Below are 8,902 nucleotides of genomic sequence, written 5' to 3' on the forward strand. Positions count from 1 at the left end.
ATTCATCAAGTGAGCTAATATCAAATAACCTCTTCTCACCGGCAAGTTTAAAATCATAATTAAGTTCTTTAATAGCCCAATAAGCCTTGTGTTCTAGTTCGAGAGGCAAGTGACATGATTTTCCATAGACCATTTTATACGGAGACATACCCATAGGATTTTTATATGCAGTTCTATAGGCCCATAACGCATCATAAAGTTTCGTGGACCAATTCTTTCTAGACCTATTAACAGTCTTTTACAAAATTAATTTGAGCTCTCTATTACTCAATTCTACTTGACCACTAGACTGAGGGTGATAAGGAGATGCAATTCTATGATTAACATCATATTTAGCAAGCATTTTATGGAAAGCAGCATGAATGAAATGTGAACCACCATCAGTCATTAAATATCTAGGGACTCCAAATCTTGGAAAACTAAATTCTTTAAGCATTTTAATAGAAGTGTTATAATCAGCACTACTAGATGGAATAGCGTCTACCCACTTAGTAACATAATCAACAGCAACTAAAGTATGTGTATAACCATTAGAGGAAGGAAAAGGTCCCATATAGTCAAAGCCCCAAACATCAAATGGTTCAATAACAAGTGAATAATTCATGGGCATTTCTTGACGTCTAATAATATTACCAATTCTTCGATATTCATCACAAGATAAGACAAACTTACGGGCATCCTTGAAGAGAGTAGGCCAATAAAAACCAGATTGCAGTACCTTATGTGCAGTTCTATCTCCAGCATGGTGTCCTCCATAAGCTTCAGAGTGACACTTGCGTAGGATATGTTCCTGTTCATGCTCAGGTACACAACGTCTAATAACACAATCTACTCCTTCTTTATAAAGATGTGGGTCATCCCAAAAGTAATGCCTCAAATCGTAGAAGAACTTTTTCTTTTGCTGGTATGTGAAACTAGGTGGTATAAACTTAGCAACAATGTAATTAGCATAATCAGCATACCATAGAGCAGTATGAGAAGCATTTATGACATTTAATTGCTCATCAGGAAAGCTATCATCAATAGGTAGTGGGTCATCAAGCACATTTTCAAACCTAGACAAGTTGTCTGCAACGCGGTTTTCAGCTCCTTTTTCTATCAGCAATGTGCAAATCAAATTCTTGTAGCAAGAGAACCCATCTAATAAGTCTAGGTTTAGCATCTTTCTTTTACATAAGATATTTAATAGCAGCATTATCAGTGTGAATAGTTACTTTAGAATCAACAATATAAGGTCTAAACATATCACAAGCAAATACAACTGCTAAGAATTCTTTTTCAGTAGTAGCATAATTTCTTTGAGCATTGTCTAGAGTTTTACTAGCATATTGAATAACATTTAGTTTCTTATCAACTCTTTGTCCTAGAACAACACCTACAGCATAATCACTAGCATCACACATTATTTCAAAGGGTAAATTACAATCAAGTGGCTGAACAATAGGTGCAGAGATCAATGCTTTCTTAAGTATTTCAAATGCTTCTACACAATCATCATCAAAGACAAATGGTATATCTTTTTGTAATAAATTAGTCAGAGGCCAAGAAATTTTCGAGATGTCCTTAATGAACCTCCTATAAAAACCGGCATGACCAAGGAAACTTCGTATACCTTTGATGTCCTTGGGACATGGCATCTTTTCAATAGTATCAACCTTGGCTTTATCAAATTCAATACCTCTTTCAGAAACTTTATGCCCCAAGACAATACCTTCATTAACCATAAAGTGGCACTTTTCCCAATTCAAGACAAGACTAGTTTCTTCACATCTCTTCAAAACTTGATCAAGGTTGCTCAAGCAATCATCAAAAGAAGATCCATAGACGGAAAAGTCGTCCGTTATAACCTCACAAATCTTTTCACAAAAGTCAGAGAATATAGCCATCATGCATCTTTGAAAGGTAGCAGGTGCATTACATAAACCAAAAGGCATTTGTCTATAAGCAAAAGTACCAAAAGGGCATGTAAAAGTAGTCTTTGATTGATCTTTGGCTGACACAGGTATTTGAGAGAAACCAGAACAACCATCTAGAAAGCAAAAATTTGTATGTTTGGACAATCTTTCTAGCATTTGATCGATAAAAGGTAAGGGGTAATGATCCTTTTTAGTAGCCTTATTTAATTTGTGGAAATCAATTACCATCCTATAACCTGTAATAATTCTTTGAGGAATCAATTCATCCTTATCATTAGGAACAACAGTAATACCTCCCTTCTTAGGGATACAATGGACAGGGCTTACCCATTGACTATCAGCAACGGGATAAATTATACCTGCCTCAAGGAGCTTTAGTATCTCCTTTCTTACCACTTCTTTCATTTTAGGATTCAGCCAGCATTGATGATCACGAACCGGTTTAGCATCTTCTTCCAAATTAATTTTATGTTGACATAGAGTGGGACTAATTCCCTTAAGATCATCAAGAGTATACCCAACAGCAGCACGATGCTTTTGTAGAGTTTTCTATAATCTCTCTTCTTCATGCTCTGAAAGGTTAGCACTAATAATAACAGGATATATCTTTTTCTCATCAAGATAAGCATATTTAAGGGTATCAGGTAATGGTTTAAGCTCAAACACGGGATCACCCTTGGGTGGAGGAGGATCCCCTAGGATTTCAACAGGTAAATTATTTTTCAGAATAGGTTCCTGTTTAAAGAATACTTCATCTGATTCCCTTGTTTCATTCATAAACATATCGTTTTCATGGTCTAGCAAATATTGTTCTAAAGGATCACTAGGAGGTATGGCAATAGAAGCAGGACCAATAATTTCACCCTTACTAGGTAATTCTTCTTCACGGTGTTGTCTACTAAATTTAGAAAAATTAAATTCATGAGTCATATCATTTAAACTGACAGTAACAACATCTCTTTCGCAATCTATGGTAGCGTTAACAGTATTTAAGAAGGGTCTACCAAATATAATGGTGAAATAGTATCTCTATTAGCAAGTTTAATTGTGACATCAATATCTTCCATCTCAGCAAGTGCAATATTGTGCATAGCTTCTTGGTATAAGGAATAAGGTATTGCACTAGTACTAGCACCCATATAACATATGCCATGATAACAATGATCTCCTATTTTAACAGAAATAACAGGCATGCCTACTGCAGGTCTAGGTTTATCTTTATCACGGGGTTTAGCAATTCTAGCAGTTTCATTACAAAAATAAATAACATGCCCATCAATATTATCAGACAAGAGATCTTTAACAATAGCAATATTAGGTTCAACTTTAACTTGCTCAGGACATGCATATGTTTTAATATTGCTTTTACGAACCACAGTTGAAGCTTTAGCATGATCCTTTATCCTAACAGGGAAAGGTGGTTTCTCAACATAAGAAGTAGGAACAATAGGAACATCATAAATAATAGTGTTTTCTTCAACTTTAATAGGTGCAGCTACTTTTACTTCTATGGGAGGATGATATTTAAACCACTTCTCCTTGGGGAGTTCAACATAAGTAGCAAAAGATCCACAGAAAGAAGCTACTATCTCAGAGTCAAGTCCATATTTAGTGCTAAATTTACGAAAAATACCGGTATCCATAAAAGATTTAACACAATCAAAACTAGGTGTCATACATGACTCTTCCATTGTCGAGGTCCCAATCTTCAGAGTTGCGTTTAATTCTTTCCAATAAATCCCATTTGAATTCAATAGTCTTCATCATAAAAGAGCCAGCACAAGAAGTATCAAGCATGGTGCGATTGTTACTAGAAAGCCGAGCATAAAAATTTTGAATAATCATTTCTCTTGAGAGCTCATGATTGGGGCATGAATATAACATTGATATAAGCCTCCCCCAAGCTTGAGCGATGCTTTCTCCATCGCGAGGCCAAAAATAATATATATAATGGCGATCATGATGAACAAGATGCATAGGATAAAACTTCTGATGAAATTCCAATTTCAATCGTTTGTAATTCCAAGACCTCATATCATCACATAGCCTATACCATGTCGATGCATCTCCCCTCAAAGATAAGGGAAAGACCTTCTTCTTAACAACATCTCCGGGTACACCAGCAAGCTTAAATAATCCACAAACTTGATCCACATATATCAGATGTTCATCAGGATGTTTTGTTCCATCTCCTAGAAAAGGATTAGCTAGCAGTTTTTCTATCATACCCGAAGGAACTTCAAAGCAAGCATTTTCATTTTAATTTTCAGGTTCAGTAGGTTGAGGAGCAACACTTTGCTATATTGGTCGGGGTGAAGATACCCCGAACAAGCCTCTCAGAGGATTACCTTCCATAGTGACAAGTGACAGTAAATTTCAGCACACTATATAAATTTTTCCTTACCAAAGGCACTTTACTCCCCGGCAACGGCGCCAGAAAAGAGTGTTGATGACCCACAAGTATAGGGGATCTATCGTAGTCCTTTCGATAAGTAAGAGTGTCGAACCCAACGAGGAGCAGAAGGAAATGATAAGCAGTTTCCAGCAAGGTATTCTCTGCAAGTACTAAAATAAGTGGTAACAGATAGTTTTGTGATAGGATAATTTGTAACGAGCAACAAGTAACAAAAGTAAATAAAGTGCAGCAAGGTGGCCCAATCCTTTTGTAGCAAAGGACAAGCCTGGACAAACTCTTATATGATGGAAAGTGCCCCCGAGGACACATGGGAATATCGTCAAGCTAGTTTTCATCACGTTCATATGATTCGCGTTCGGTACTTTGATAATTTGGTATGTGGGTGGACCGGTGCTTGGGTGCTGCCCTTACTTGGACAAGTATCCCAATTATGATTAAGCTCTATTGCAAACATCCGCAAATATAACAAAAGTATTAAGGTAAACCTTACCATAGCATGAAACATGTGGATCCAAATCAGCCCCTTACGAAGCAACGCATAAACTAGGGTTTAAGCTTCTGTCACTCTAGCAACCCATCATCTACTTATTACTTCCCAATGCCTTCCTCTGGGCCCAAATAATGGTGAAGTGTCATGTAGTCGACATTCACATAACACCACTAGAGGGGAGACAACATACATCTCATCAAAATATCGAACGAATACCAAATTCACATGACTACTGATAGCAAGACTTCTCCCATGTCCTCAGGAACAAAAGTAACTACTCACAAAGCATAAAAATGTTCATAATCAGAGGGGTATTAATATGCATATAGGATATGAACATATGATATTCCACCAATTAAACCAACTAGCATCAACTACAAGGGGTAATTAACACTACTAGCAACCTACTAGCACCAATCCTGGACTTGGAGACAAGAATTGGATACAAGAGATGTACTAGGGTTTTGAGATGAGATGGTGCTGACGAAGATGTTGATGGAGATTGCCCTCTCCCGATGAGAGGAGCGTTGGTGATGACGATGGCGATGATTTCCCCCTCCGGGAGGGAAGTTTCCCAGGCAGAACAGCTCCACCAGAGCCCTAGATTGATTCCGCCAAGGTTCCGCCTCGTGGTGGCGGAGTTTCATCCGAGAAGATGGCTTATGATTTTTTCCCATCGAAAGACTCTATATAGCAGAAGATAGCCACCGAAGGGCCACCAGGGGGCCCACGAGGTAGGGGGGCACGCCCTGGGGGGTAGGGCGCACCCCCCACCCTCGTGGGAAGGGTGTGCCCCCCTGGTGAGGTTCTTGCGCTCAGTATTTTTTTATATATTTGGAAAACATCATCCGTGAAGTTTTAGGACTTTTGGAGCTGTGCAGAATAGGTCTCTAATATTTGCTCCTTTTCCAGCCCAGAATCCCAGCTGCCGGCATTCTCCCTCTTTATGTAAACCTTGTAAAACAAGAGAGAATAGGCATAAGTATTGTGACATAATGTGTAATAACAGCCCATAATGCAATAAATATTGATGTAAAAGCATGATGCAAAATGGACGTACCAATGTCGGGAAGCAGCGCCGTCCTCACCCTAGCCGGAGACACCAAGGAAGCTTTGGCCGCCCTCAAGCTTACCTTCATGGCCGCAGCGGCAGCGCGCCCGGCTAGCGAAGCCACCACAGGGATTAAGGAGGCCGCGCTGGCGAAGAAGAAGCAGCTGTCAACTCAAGACCGGGCCGAAACGAAGCAAGTGCCAGTCGAGGAAGATGGATCTTCGGCGGCCACCTTCACCATAGGCGCCGACCTCGACCCGGATCAAGAGGAGGCATTGGTGAAGTTCTTGCCTACAAACAAGGAGGTATTCTCCTGGGAACCCAAGCAGCTAGTAGGGGTCCCAAGGGGGGTAATTGAGCATCACTTAAGGGTGTGCCCCAATGTGCGCCCTATGAAGCAGAAGGCGTGGCGACAGTCCACGGAGAAGCAATCCTTCATCGTCCAGGAAACTCGCAAGCTAGAAGCGCCAAGTGTCATTCTTGAGGTCTGGTACACGAAGTGGCTGGCGAACCCCATCATTGTGCCAAAGAAAGGTGGGAAGGAACGCATGTGTGTCGATTTCACCAACCTCAACAAGGCATGTCCCCAAGATCCGTTCCAGCTCCCGCGTATTGACCAGATCGTCGACTCCACCACTAAGTGCGACCTGCTGTGCTTCCTGGACGCGTTCTCGGGCTACCACCAGATCAAGATGGTAGTGGACGATGTGGAGAAGACCGCCTTCCTGACCCCATGCAGGGTGTACTGCTACACTTGCATGTCATTCGGACTGTGCAACGCTGTGGCGACCTTCCAGTGGCTGATGCACATCGCCTTGGGTCAGAAGCTCAGCAGAAATGCTGAAGCCTACGTCGACGACATCGTGGTAAAATCTCGGGAGGTGAGAACCCTGATTCAGGACCTGGAGGAGACCTTCGCTAGCCTGTGCCAGGTGGATTTGCGTCTCAACCTGGAGAAGTGCGTGTTCGGTGTCCGCTTCGGCAAGCTACTGGGTTTCCTTGTTTCTCACAGAGGGATCGAGACTAACCCCGAGAAGGTCAAGGCAATAGAAGACATGAGCCCACCACAAACTCTCAAGGAAATGCAGAAACTTGCAGGCTACATGACCTCACTGGGCGCTTCATCGCCAAGCTAGAGAGCGCACTCTGCGGTTCTTCAAGCTGATGAAGAAGAAAGGCCCGTTCGAATGGACCCCACAGGCAGATCTGGCGTTTCAAGACCTCAAGAGATACCTAACCAGCCCACCGGGGATGGTGGCGCCTCGCCTCCTCGAGCCTCTGGTGCTCTATCTGGCCACTACGCCTCACTCCACCAGTGCGGCGTTGGTGGCGATTTGGGAGGAGCGCCGGACCAAGAACCCCCAGCGCAATACCGCACCCTCAGCTGGAATGGTGCAGTCACAAGACGGTGCCGCTGAATCCAAGATGACACCCACAGATGACCACACCCCACAAGACAGCGTACGAGAGCCCGCGGAAGCCCAAAAGGGCGACCTGGCTCCTAAGGTCCCCCCACCTCAGGAGGCACCACAACCTCCGGAGGACACAGAGTCCATTGACGCTCCTGCACTCGTCGAGCACCCAGTATACTTTGTCAGCATCGTGCTACGGGATGCAAGAACATGGTACCCAATGCCACAGAAGCTCTTACTCACGCTCCTGGTGGCCTCATGCAAGTTACGACATTATTTCCAAGGCCACCCAATTAATGTAGTCGCAGCCTACACCCTGGAGAGGGTGCTCCGGAGCCCCAATGCCGCGAGGAGAGTCGCAGAATGGAACATTGAGCTGCAAGCATTTCAGTTAGAGTTCAGCACGACTAGGGTTATCAAGGGAGCTGCGCTTGCCGACTTTGTTGCCGAATGGACCGACGCTCCTGAGCCCGAAGCGGGAGAGAGCCGATCCCTCTCGCCGGGAGATGAAGCACTATATGGCTGGGTCATGGACTTCGATGGCGCTTTCTCACGACAAGGCGCAGGGGCTGGCGCTGTGCTCATCTCACCCACCCAAGACAAGCTATATTATGCCGTACAACTCTGCTTCCAACGGGGTGAGAAGGTCTCCAACAACATCACGGAGTACGAGGGGCTGATCGCTGGCCTCATGGCTACCGTAGCCTTGGGTGTGAAGTGCCTCACCATCAAGGGAGACTCGCAACTCCTCGTCAACTTCTCCAACAAGGTGTACGAGCCAAGGGACGAGCATATGGAGGCGTACCTCGCGGAGGTGCGCAAGATGGAGAAGCAATTCCTAGGCCTAGAGCTGCAGCATGTGCCACGCGGTACCAACAAGGAGGCCGACGAGATCGCCAAGAGGGTGTCAAGGCGTCTTCTCAAAGAACCAGGTGTCTTCGAAGAGAGACTCTTAAAGCCTTCGGCGACCCCTACGGCCGCGGAGACTACATCACCTCGAGAAGAGCCCCCTCGGCCACCAGCCTTGGGAGCCCCTTCTTGCGGCCCAACCTCAGGAGCACGTCTGCTCCTGGCGCTCAAGCGTCGAGAGGGGTGCTGGACCAAGTAATTCAAGGCGTATCTGCTGCATGGGACGCTGCCGGAGAAGGAGGAGGACGCAGAGCGCGTGGCCCGACAGGCAACGGCATACTGCATCCAGGATGGTGAGCTGTACATAAAACGACCAAATGAAGTTCCCTTGCGATGCATCTCCAGGGAGCAGGGGAACGAGCTACTGGCTGACAAACACGGTGGAGACTGCAGGCATCACTCATTGTTGCGCACCCTGGTTGGCAAGGCGTTCCGCAGCTGGTTCTATTGGCCCACGACACTCAACGATGCGACCGAGCTCGTAAGGTCCTGCGATTCCTGCCAGTTCCATGCCAAGCAAATCCACCAGCCGACTCAGGTCCTCCAGACCATCCTGCTTTCGTGGCCCTACGTGGTCTGGGGGCTGGACATCGTGGGTCCATTCCCGCGAGCGCCTGGGGGCTACCGCTACCTCTACGTCGTCATCGACAAGTTCACCAAATGGGCAGAGGTTGAAGCCCTCCGCACCATCCCAACCGGGTCGACAGT

The sequence above is a fragment of the Triticum urartu genome, chromosome 4A (genome assembly GCF_056163025.1).
Source record: "Triticum urartu cultivar PI428250 chromosome 4A, HENAU_Tu73, whole genome shotgun sequence".
Classification (NCBI taxonomy): domain Eukaryota; kingdom Viridiplantae; phylum Streptophyta; class Magnoliopsida; order Poales; family Poaceae; genus Triticum; species Triticum urartu.